Source organism: Artemia sp. Qi Xiang Cuo, chromosome 17 (genome assembly GCF_049724085.1).
Source record: "Artemia sp. Qi Xiang Cuo chromosome 17, ASM4972408v1, whole genome shotgun sequence".
NCBI lineage: Eukaryota > Metazoa > Arthropoda > Branchiopoda > Anostraca > Artemiidae > Artemia > Artemia sp. Qi Xiang Cuo.
In genome coordinates, this window is record NC_142810.1 from 48992355 (window position 1) to 49002924 (window position 10570).

The 10570-nt window shown below is 35.2% G+C and overlaps 1 protein-coding gene across 3 annotated transcripts in view; it reads left to right on the plus strand.

Moving 5' to 3' along the window:
- Positions 1 to 10570, plus strand: part of LOC148942295 (uncharacterized) — a 105914-nt gene that overhangs the window by 88671 nt on the left and 6673 nt on the right. The window lies entirely within an intron of this gene.

Sequence of the window (10570 nt, forward strand, 5' to 3'; positions counted from 1 at the left end):
TTATTGAGTAATAAACTGAATTGAAGTTATCAAGTATTTTGCAGTAGGTTGCATATGTTGCATCAAGACATGGCTAATTGTAGACAGAGAAAAGCCAAGACAGATATTCCAAGTAATTGAGAGGCAAATGTTTAAATGGCTGGGGCACGGGTAAATGGCAGGAGATTTCGCCATTCGTACTAGAGGTCTTGTTCAGAGAAGATGAATGAAGAAATTAAGACTAGGAAACCTGACTCAACAATTCTTTCTATTTTTAAGTCATAATTAATAAACCTTATTTTGTTAGCCACAGGAAAAAAAAGAGATAGTAAAGACTATTTAACAGAGACTATTGAATTATAAATTACTATTTAACAGTTCTCAGAACGTATCAGTCGGGTGGGAAATGCAAAAAGAGTATAGGCTACGAAACTCTGAAGGCAGTTAAACTAAAACTGGAAGCAACTCTGATAGTCCAATAATCAGAACTTTTCTGAATGTCATGACGTATGAAATTTTTTCTATAGTACTTAACTTTAGCAAGGAACCTAAACTCTAGTATTACCCTTTCGAACATTTATAATACTCCTTTTTTTTAAATTTAAGACTACTGTGATATAGAGGTGAAAATGTATAGAGGTAACAATTTCACCCGAAAATAAAATTACTTAAAAAGTGATGTTAAGGGTTGATGTTCCGCATTTATTTAGAAAAACTACCGAGGAAATGTTTTTGTAGAATATGTATTTTTATTTTGTTAATATATCTTTTATGTGGAACTATGGTGATATATAGTTTCCAGAGGCAAAAAGATTTAAATTTTTATATTTAATTAATTATTGTGATGATGTTGGTGGCAAAGTTTCATTTTATTTTTTTACTTTTTGTGTCAGTTATTTGTTTCCTCTACGCACCCCCCCCCCCCTCATAGAAAAGTTTTGCTTATTAATCGTGCTGAAAAAAGAAAACACATCAGCACTAATTATACACAAATACGACTGTCCTTGCTTATCAAGGTGGAGGACAATAGACCTCTAGTCAACGAGTTTACTAGAATGGCGATTTTAACGATTTACTTTTTATTTCGATTTGACGACAGGTTCGAGGAGTTTCAGGATCGGTTAGGACATTAAAGCAAGTTCTTCCGAGTTGGCGGTAATTGTGAAATTTCACTCCTTAGAGAATAGCTTGGAAAACATGTTTTTCAACTTTCGGTCATTATGGGACATGATTCGCTCAATTGCAGGCGTGTGGTCATTGTAGAAATTCCTCACAGTCATGACTCAAAGCCTACCTAACCGTTTCGTTGAATTTGAAGTTTTTTATATTATTTACAACGATAGAAGTTTTGTATAATGGACAAGAGAAGCCGTAGAAATACGAAAATCCTTTTATGAGACTTTGCAATTAACGGAGACATGGGTAGCATACAAACCTGTTCAATTTGTGATATTTTGAAGAGTTCGTTTCGTTTTTTTTTTTTTTTTTTTTTTTTTATAAAGCTATATCAGTATAATTGCAGTGCTCAATAATCCTTCCCTGGAATTGAAACATGTATATCTAAACATTAAATTATAAAATTAATGAAACAAACGGATAAACCGTGGTGAGGCGATAAACACCGATACTTTGTTTCTGAAAATTTTTTGCGTAAACCAATCAGCTTCTCATCAGTATTCGGAAGGTAGAACTAGTTTACTAGCTTGCGATCATTTACCCAACCTGTTCAATTTGTGATATTTTGAAGTTCTTTTTTTTTTTTTTTTTTTTTTTTTTTTTTTTTTATATATCAGTTTTATCATAAACAGCTTTATCAGTATAATTGCAATGCTCAATAATCCTTCCCTGGAATTGAAACATGTATATCTAAGGGGGTATCCGGGATCTTTATTCTTGGGGGGGTATTTTTTCGGGGAGAGGGGGTTCAAAAAACTTTCAAAAAAGATTAAAAATTTGTTTATGTGCATTTTTGTAACATTTTTACGTGTTGGAAAAATTTTGGGGGGAGGGTCAAACCTGGTACCCTCCTGGATACGGCCTTGTCTATATCCATGTAGAATTTTCCCCAGGCCACGTGAAATCACAAGCTCCATGGAGTTGCGCTTCTGAAATTGTAGACGTGCCTGGCTAATTTAAAATGTTGGCCCACAAATTATGGACCAGAGTATCGCCGGGCAAACTGTTCAGTGTGGAGACGCTTTTGTTATTTCCAATGGCAAAGGTTTTGCATCAACGGAAAAAAGAAGCCAGATAAATGTAAGCACATGTTTTCTCAGATTTGGCAATAAACAGACACATGGGGAACCTACATATTGATTTTATTTGCGACAATATTTAGAAAAAAAGACATTGTTTAAATATTAAGAGGGCACTATAACTTTTAATTTACAATCAAATTAACCCGATTAAAATATCAATGATATTACTAGCTATGACAGAGCATCGCAGTCTATGCTCTTATATGCCTTATGTTGCTTATATAGACTTTTAATACCTGCAAGGATATAGTATTTTTATTTAACTGAAACTCCTCCTAAACGTTCCCTAAAAGCTTCAACTTTTATTATATAAAAGTTTCATCGTTAGTTACAGTAACTGTAGAAGCAGCATTAAATGATTACACAAAGTGTGTTCACTTAATTATGGGCATGGGGGGATTCTTCCACCGATTACTTTCGACTATTAAAAAGGGCGATAGCCCTCTCAATTTCCAATTGAATGAACCCTTTTTGAAGTTTTTACGACAACTCTTTCTATAAGAACCTTATATGCCCCCAGGGCATAACTTACAAATTTAGCCCTGAGGGTTGTGTGTGGGGGGGGGGGAGGTTTCATACAAAAAGACACAATTTCCTGACCCTTGAACTACGTTCAACAAAATGGCTATATCGAAATGTTGATCGGAAGTGTTTGGGGAAATGATGGGCGTGGAGGGGGGACATTTACCCTCCCATCGCTTTTGACTATTAACAAGGGCAGTAGCCATCTCAATTCCCAATTGAATGAGCCCTTTTTTTTGATTGGATATGTTTGGAGAAATGGTGGGTGTGGAAGTGGGGCTATTTGCCCTCCAATCACTGTCGACTAATAAAAAGGGCACTAGCCCTTTCAATTTCCAATCAAATGAGTCTTTTTTGAAGTTTCTACGACAACACTTTCTGTAAAAAAAACCACATACGCCCCCAGGGCACAATCCATGCCCTGAGGGCTCTGAGGGGAGTGTCCTCCTCAAAAAGCTAATTTCCAGGACTTTCAACTACGTTGAACAAAATGGCTATCTCAAAATTTTTATTGGATGTATTTGGGAGAATGGTGGGCGTGAGAGGGGGGTTAGTTGCCCTCCAATAACTTTCGACTATTAAAAACAGCACCAGCCCTTTGAATTCCCAATCGAATTCCCTTTTGAAGTTTCTACGACAATGCTTTCTATAAACCCCATAAACCCCAGGGCATAACTTAAAACCCTCGTCCTGAGGGCTGTGAGGGGTTTGTCAAGAATTAACTTTTTTTTAAACCATTGTCTCCTATGGAAGTGAAGAGCGAAATTGAAGCTTAAAAAGAAAAAATAATAATGGATCGCAGTTTATATAACATATATATATATATATATATATATATATATATATATATATATATATATATATATATATATATATATATATATATATATATATATATATATATATATATATATATATATATATATATATATATATATATATATATATATATATATATATATGTATATATATGTATATATACACGAATCAAGCAGCAATATGAGTGAGAAAATAAAATTAAGAGAAAGTTTTACATCATCGTACCTGGACTTTATGTTTCACCTCAGTGACGTAATTAGGGGGAAAGGGGACACTTTCCCCCTGAACGGTTTCGTTTGCGCACTGAGCCAAGAAAACCTGTCGGCAAATAGAAGTGAAATGACAGCTCCTAACTACGGTTTTCTAAAAACTTAGACCATTTGCAGCACAGTATTAATTTTTGCGGGAATTTACTTGTCTATAATTGGTATTTAAGAGATAGATACAAGAAATAATCTACTGCCTTAGTGACTATTTTTTTAATTTATTGTGTTGTATGGCAAAAATTACCGTTCGCCGGAAGAGGTGGTATCCTACAGAATGAGAAAAGTGTATCAGCATTTTATAAGACTTCGGCCAGTTAGGACGGAATCAGTTAGTTAGGCTACTGTTTCAACTCTAGGCTTTTCCTTGACAGGATTTTCATTGATTATATTTAGAGATGGTTTTATTAACATGAGAAAAAGTATACTTGGTATCTTGAAAAAAGTATATCTTGTTATGTTGATGCAATAAAACGTGCCAGCAAATACATATATTTCTACTGGACAAGACTTCAATACATTTACACTCCTCTCTTACTAAACATTTAAGAAAATTTGCAATTATTAATCTGTATTTATCATGTATAGGCTAGTATGGTAATCTTAGCATGTCACTGGTATCTAGCAGCATAAATTCCATAAAAACCGTTGAATTAAAGTTTTCCCGGTTAAAGGTGCAGATTGCTTCCCATGTAATGTAGGATATAAATGCCTTGGGAAGGCATAGGGGTTTTGAACCCTACTCATATTAATTTCTGCTCGTTTGAGTTTGACTGTTATTTATTTTAATTTCTGTTCGTTTTGGGTTTCATTTATTTATTGATAGTGATTTGTGGTGGTTGTATGCTTGGTAGATTATTTGATTTTATTTTGGTTCATTTTTGATTTAATGGAGCTCTTTACTTTTTTTGAAAAACTTGTTTTGTGGAAAAAGTTTTTTTTAAATTATTTAAATAGAAAAACCAAGTTTTTTCAACTGAAAGTAAAGAGTACCATTAAAACTTAAAATAACAGATAATTATTACGTATATAATGGGGGTTGTCCCCTCCTCAATACATCTCTTCTCCCTAAAGTTTTTAGTACTTTAAAGAAAAACTTTTTATTGTTCTAATAAACGGCCCTTGTGTTTCAGGAATCGTTCTTAAAAATCGGTACAAAAAGTGAACTTTAACGTAAAGAGTGAGTTATTGAGGAGGGACAACCCCCCTCATATACTTCAGAATTTTTGTTCATTTCAGTTTTGATATTGCTCCTAACCTTCTGTTGAAAAAAACTTTTTTTAATTTAAAATCTGATCAGTTTTTAAGTAATGCCGGGAAATCCGGCTCTCCTGCCATGGGAAATGCCCTCACCCACGGAAAATTTCTCCATGGAAAGTTCCTCCCACGTAACTCCTCACCACGAAATTTCCCCTAGGACAATTCCATTCCCCCGAGAATCCCCCGGAAATTTTCTTGTGGACGAGTTTGCCTGAAAAAGTTATCTTAGCACAGTTTCATTTGGAAAAGACTTTAATTTCTGATTGTTTTTCAAATTGTGCCAGAAATATTCCTCAGCGGAAAATATTTCCCGGAAATCCCCCCTCCCGCTCTAGTGGAAAGTTGTTCCCGCGGAAAACTCCCACGGAAATCCCCCCCCCCCCCACACACACGGAAAAATCCTCTAGGAAAATTCTTCCGGACAATTCATCTTAACATCTCCACATGTAAAATTGCGTCGGCAAAGAGAAAGTTAGACATTAAGAAGAATTTCGTATAGGAATTCTGGCAAATTCACCCAATATAAAATTTCCTCTGGAGTGTTCACCCCTCGGAAACTTACCCTCCACCAATAATTATCCCCGTGGAAAATCCCTCCCAAGAGAAAATAACCCGTTTTCCTCCGAATTGTGTCTATGCTTCCCATAACAAATGCTATACATGATGGGCAAATTTTTTAGCTTACAGACTTTTTCCCAGGGGCTGTCGGGGGGGGGGGGTATTTTATCCTCAAAGGCATAGTTATTTTAGCTTTCAATTATGTTGAACAAAATGGCTATCTAAAAATTTTTATCGGACGACTCTGGAGAAAAAAATCGTGGATGCCCTCCAATCTTTTTGGTCTTATTAACTTTTAGCTTTTGAATTAGCTCTTTATCATCCCTCTAAGGCAGTGGTCGGCAAACTTATTAGCCAAAGAGCCAAATATGAACATTACAACAACTTTTAGAGCATTTGGAACCAAATCTGCTTGTTTAGTAACTTTTTTTTTGCACTAAATAAGTAGTACAAAGAGCACGCCTGCCTGGAGTCTCAAGTAGGTTGACTAAGAATTTAAAATTAACATAGGACCATTATATTGCCTGGAATGAGAGGCAGACAAGGCACGCCCGATGATTGGCGATGATTGAGAGCTTTAGCTAAAATGGAGTTGATAATTGTAATCACTTATTTCATAGATTTACAAATTTCTTCCGGGAATGTTTGTGCACGAATCGCTTCTTGATGAATGATACAATATTACAAATCTTTCGTGATTAATTTTTTCTTTCAAAATAGCAACCGCCCTTTTCTTACACCGGTTATGCTTTTGGCCCCATCTGTTGAATTCAGAACAATTTTATCGAGGGGAATATGATGTTTATCCATACACTCAATTACAGCACTTGTGATACATTAAGTGTCGGCCCTTTGAGTTGTAATACTCCTAACAGTTCTTCTTTGGGGCCTGAAAGAGACATAAATCTTAGAAAAAGTGGAACTTGTGCTGTATCATTTATGTAACAAAACTTGTCAACCGTTATTGATCCAGCCGAAACCAATTCCAGATCTTCCATATTGTGTGTGTTTATATTCGAATAAATTTTAAGTGTTCTATCTTTAACAGTTTTGGATGACAATGGTAACTCTTCAATTCTTTTCAAATATGTTTTACGATATGTTTCATGAATGATTCGTCTGTTTAATTTCATAGGAGGGGAGAGGTTGGCTGATAATGCTCTGGACCTTATCTCTCCAATCAGATATATAAAGTGGAAATATTTTTAGCCTCTTTAACCGCCTCCCAACTCATAACTCCATGTTTCCTTGTGCTCCATATGTGTGCCTTTTCCGTTCCACATATTCTTCTCATTGTATATACTTAGTGTCATTTCGATCTTTCTTGTATCAAAGTTGGACCTAGTCATCCAAATAAGGGAATTTTTATTTAGCTTCCTTGGTAAAACTTACCCTAGTTTTAAAAGTATAAATTATGTCTAGCTCCTTATTTTCCTGCTCCATATTTGTGTATTTCACGTTCCACATCTTTTTCCCGTTTATCATTTCGTTGTTTATTGTAGGTGACTGTGTTTTTCGTTTTCTCGATTTGTGCATTCAAATTTTTGAAGTTTAGAAATAAAAGTGGATTTTTTTTTCATGTTTTAGGTATTAATATCAGCGCTTAAGTATGTTGATCAAGCATCTGCGTTACGTTAAAATTGATGTATATATTTGTTGCAAATACAAATGTTCTGCTCTAAGTTGAGCGAAGGCCCACTTTTAAAAATAGTATACAGCTAGGTGTACCTAGCTGTATACTAGGTCCTAGGTACTAATACTAGGTAGGCTAGGTCCACCTAGTATTAATTTACCACGAGTGGGTTAAGTTTGCCATTCATGACGTGAAGGGTTGCAGCGTGGTGGGACTGGTGGTGCCTCAATACGCATACCAGGTGGCGGAGATGGGTGGTCCTTGGCTACGTGCATGGAATCCCCTTTACCATGAATTTTTGAATTTATTTGTAAAAAAGTAAGGTTCAAAATTGGAAAAACACAAGAAGCTCGTGAATTATTTGGGAAATATAAGAAATTATTAAGATTTTAAAATATGAGAAAATTTGGAGATTTCCAGGGCTATATATCCGAAGTTTCTCTTGTCCTTGCTTGCATCTGCGTGGCTTGATGGTGGGCGATATCAAATCTTATTTTTTAATGAAAATATTGCTATTAAAGAAGTATAGATTTTGCACAAAGGGTTTTTTGTAAAGATTTTTCCAAGGCTATAGAAGTATAGAGTTTTCCAGGGCTACATGTCTGAAACTTCTCTTCCCCTTGCCTACATTTCCGTGGCTTGATGGTGGGCGATATCAGATGTTTTTTTTTTTAATGGACATATTGCTAACTAAAGAAGTATAGAGTTAGCTGAAAGGATGTAGAAGTGGAAACTGGTACTAATGTCAACAAAAAGAAAATTACAGCGCCACCCAACATTATGGGTATGGTGCTAAAAGGGCTTTTAGCACCCAACATATGGGTGCTAAAAGGGCTGTAGCCCCATCCTCAAGAAAAAAATTACAGTGTGTTTTAAATCTTATTTAATCTGCTCGGTTTTATCATTCCTCCCTTAGTCCTTACTCAAAACTTGCATTCAAAAAGCTAAAATAAACTTAAAGGGATACCTTAAAATACCTTTTTTTTCTAAGGAATTTTTTAAGTTTTCCGTTGGTTGGCCCAGGGACCCCCGGTCAGTTTGGGTTTCCTTGGCGTTTTTTAAGTGTAATAGAAAGCAAATTTGGTTTAATTGTTGTAATTGGTAAAATTAGTGGAGTAATATTTGTCTGCTCTGAGCTTCTAAAAAAAAAACAATTACGAAGCTTAGAAAGAATACCAAGGAACACCAAAGGCTAGATGGCGTCGGCTATTCTTTTGTCGACACAGGCCAGTTTCCTCTCTTGCAAGTTATACATACTTTTGGTTTTTGCATACAAAACTTGGGCAGATGCCCAGTCAATCTGCGATAACAACTCGTGAACATGCTTTTTACCACCTGAAAAGAAATGCCGCTTTTTACAATTTAGGGAGTGGCTATCACTTGGGAACAAAATTGATCTTTATTTGACTGCAAAAGGGAATTATAATATAGCATTTTGCGCTAACCTATCACTTATTGTTTTTGTGTAATATGGTTTCAAGTTGGTTTTTTGACGAACTTTTCTTTTTTGTGGGCTGAGCTAAAAACGTAAATGATTAAATCTTTACCTAGCCCCTAGGTTTCTCTTATCACTTGTGTCTGAAATACAAAATCTCCAAAAATTTATTCCGCAAAAACAATTGGTGCTAGGGAAGCTAATTACTGTTTTGAATTTATCATGGTAAAAAGAACTCTGAAACGTTTCCAGATATTTCACCCTTGTTCTCTTCTTTAAATTTCAGAGCACAAAGTAGCTAGAATTTGTCAACTAATACGCTGGGGGGAAAGGTAGAAATTAAACTATGGGTTTGTTCCAGTTATCGCTAAATATAATTATTTATCTGTTAATATATTCGTCCTGATATGAATGATAATTACAGATTCAGCTGCTTTAGCCCCCCCCCCCCGTTTAAAGGAAAAGCCTATATTCAGTTTTTTCTGCCTTATAATGCAAAAAGCGTCAATTTTTTTTTGTGTGGGGTTTTGGAACTCAAATAACAGATAATTAATTATCATTAATCATAATTCCCTTCTACAACGAACCCTATTTTAATCAAATGGACAAATTTACAATAATTTAAAAATGTAATGTTCATGGAAATAGCCTTTTTTTCCTCCAAAAAAAAAACTATAGAGAGGACAAAAACTACGCTTCCCAGATTGAATGGTATACACTTTTTTCGTATTTTTTATAATTTCGTTGCAAAAAATTATAAATTGCATGAAGCTACTGAGTCTTCAAATTTTTCGTACAAACTGCACTTAAAAGATTTCCTCTAGACTTTAAATTTATTTGCTTTTATTTTTCAATCATAAATAGATAATCTACTAAATTTATAAATATCTGACAGAGGGACAAGCTCCTTTTGCATAGATCAAAAACAAGTAAAGAAATAGAAGCCAATCGTTTTTTTTTATGGGTTTTGCCATTAATGACCAAACAAAACACAAAAACAATTCAAAATGTTCAGCTTTTTGTACACATTTATTTCTTTTGTTTGTTACGTAAGTAGGTCATAGCTGGGAGTTTTTCCTTGGGAAAGAGGGAGTAAATTACTTTTCTTCAATTAAAACTCAAAATTTGATGTTACGCTTGTTTCGGAATACATTTTTAGGGTGACACTGTGTAGGAACTGCCCCATTTCCATTTAAATATGTCCAAGTAAGTTTATAAAGATCAGACCTTGAGGGGGGAGGGGTAGAATATTTTAAAAATAGGCCGTGCTTGGCAGTAGGCTAATACTGATCCTAGACCTTTTTTTTGTATAATATGGGTTTGTACCCCTTTTCAGAATTAGATGCAAGATTTTTGCTGAAAAATCTACTTTTTATGTATATAATTATCCGTATATGATTTCTAAATCCACTCTAAAATCACAGCTGGAGGTACTTTCGCGGACACTTAGGGATGTGTGCATCCTAGGATGGGAACCCCTGTTTTAAAGTTTAGTTATAGGCCCGAGTATTGGGTTTTTCTCCTTGATTGTTTCATTCTCCACTTTTTTTAGGGGAGAGGAGCAGGGGTGGATCAAGAATTTTTTTTTTTTGTGGGGGGGGTGGTGCAAAATAGGTTGATCCGATAAACTTGCGTTAGGAGCAAGTTTAATTAACGCAAACTTACGTTAATTAAGTATATACACTACTTTAGACTATGTTAGGGGGCGCGCGCCTCCATCGCCCCCTGGATCTGCCACTGGAGAGGGGGGGGGGGGTAGGAAACATCCTCAGAAGTGGCTTTCTCCGACTACCTGTAGAACCCTCCACACTAGTATAAATGAGACTTTACTGTTATCTATGTA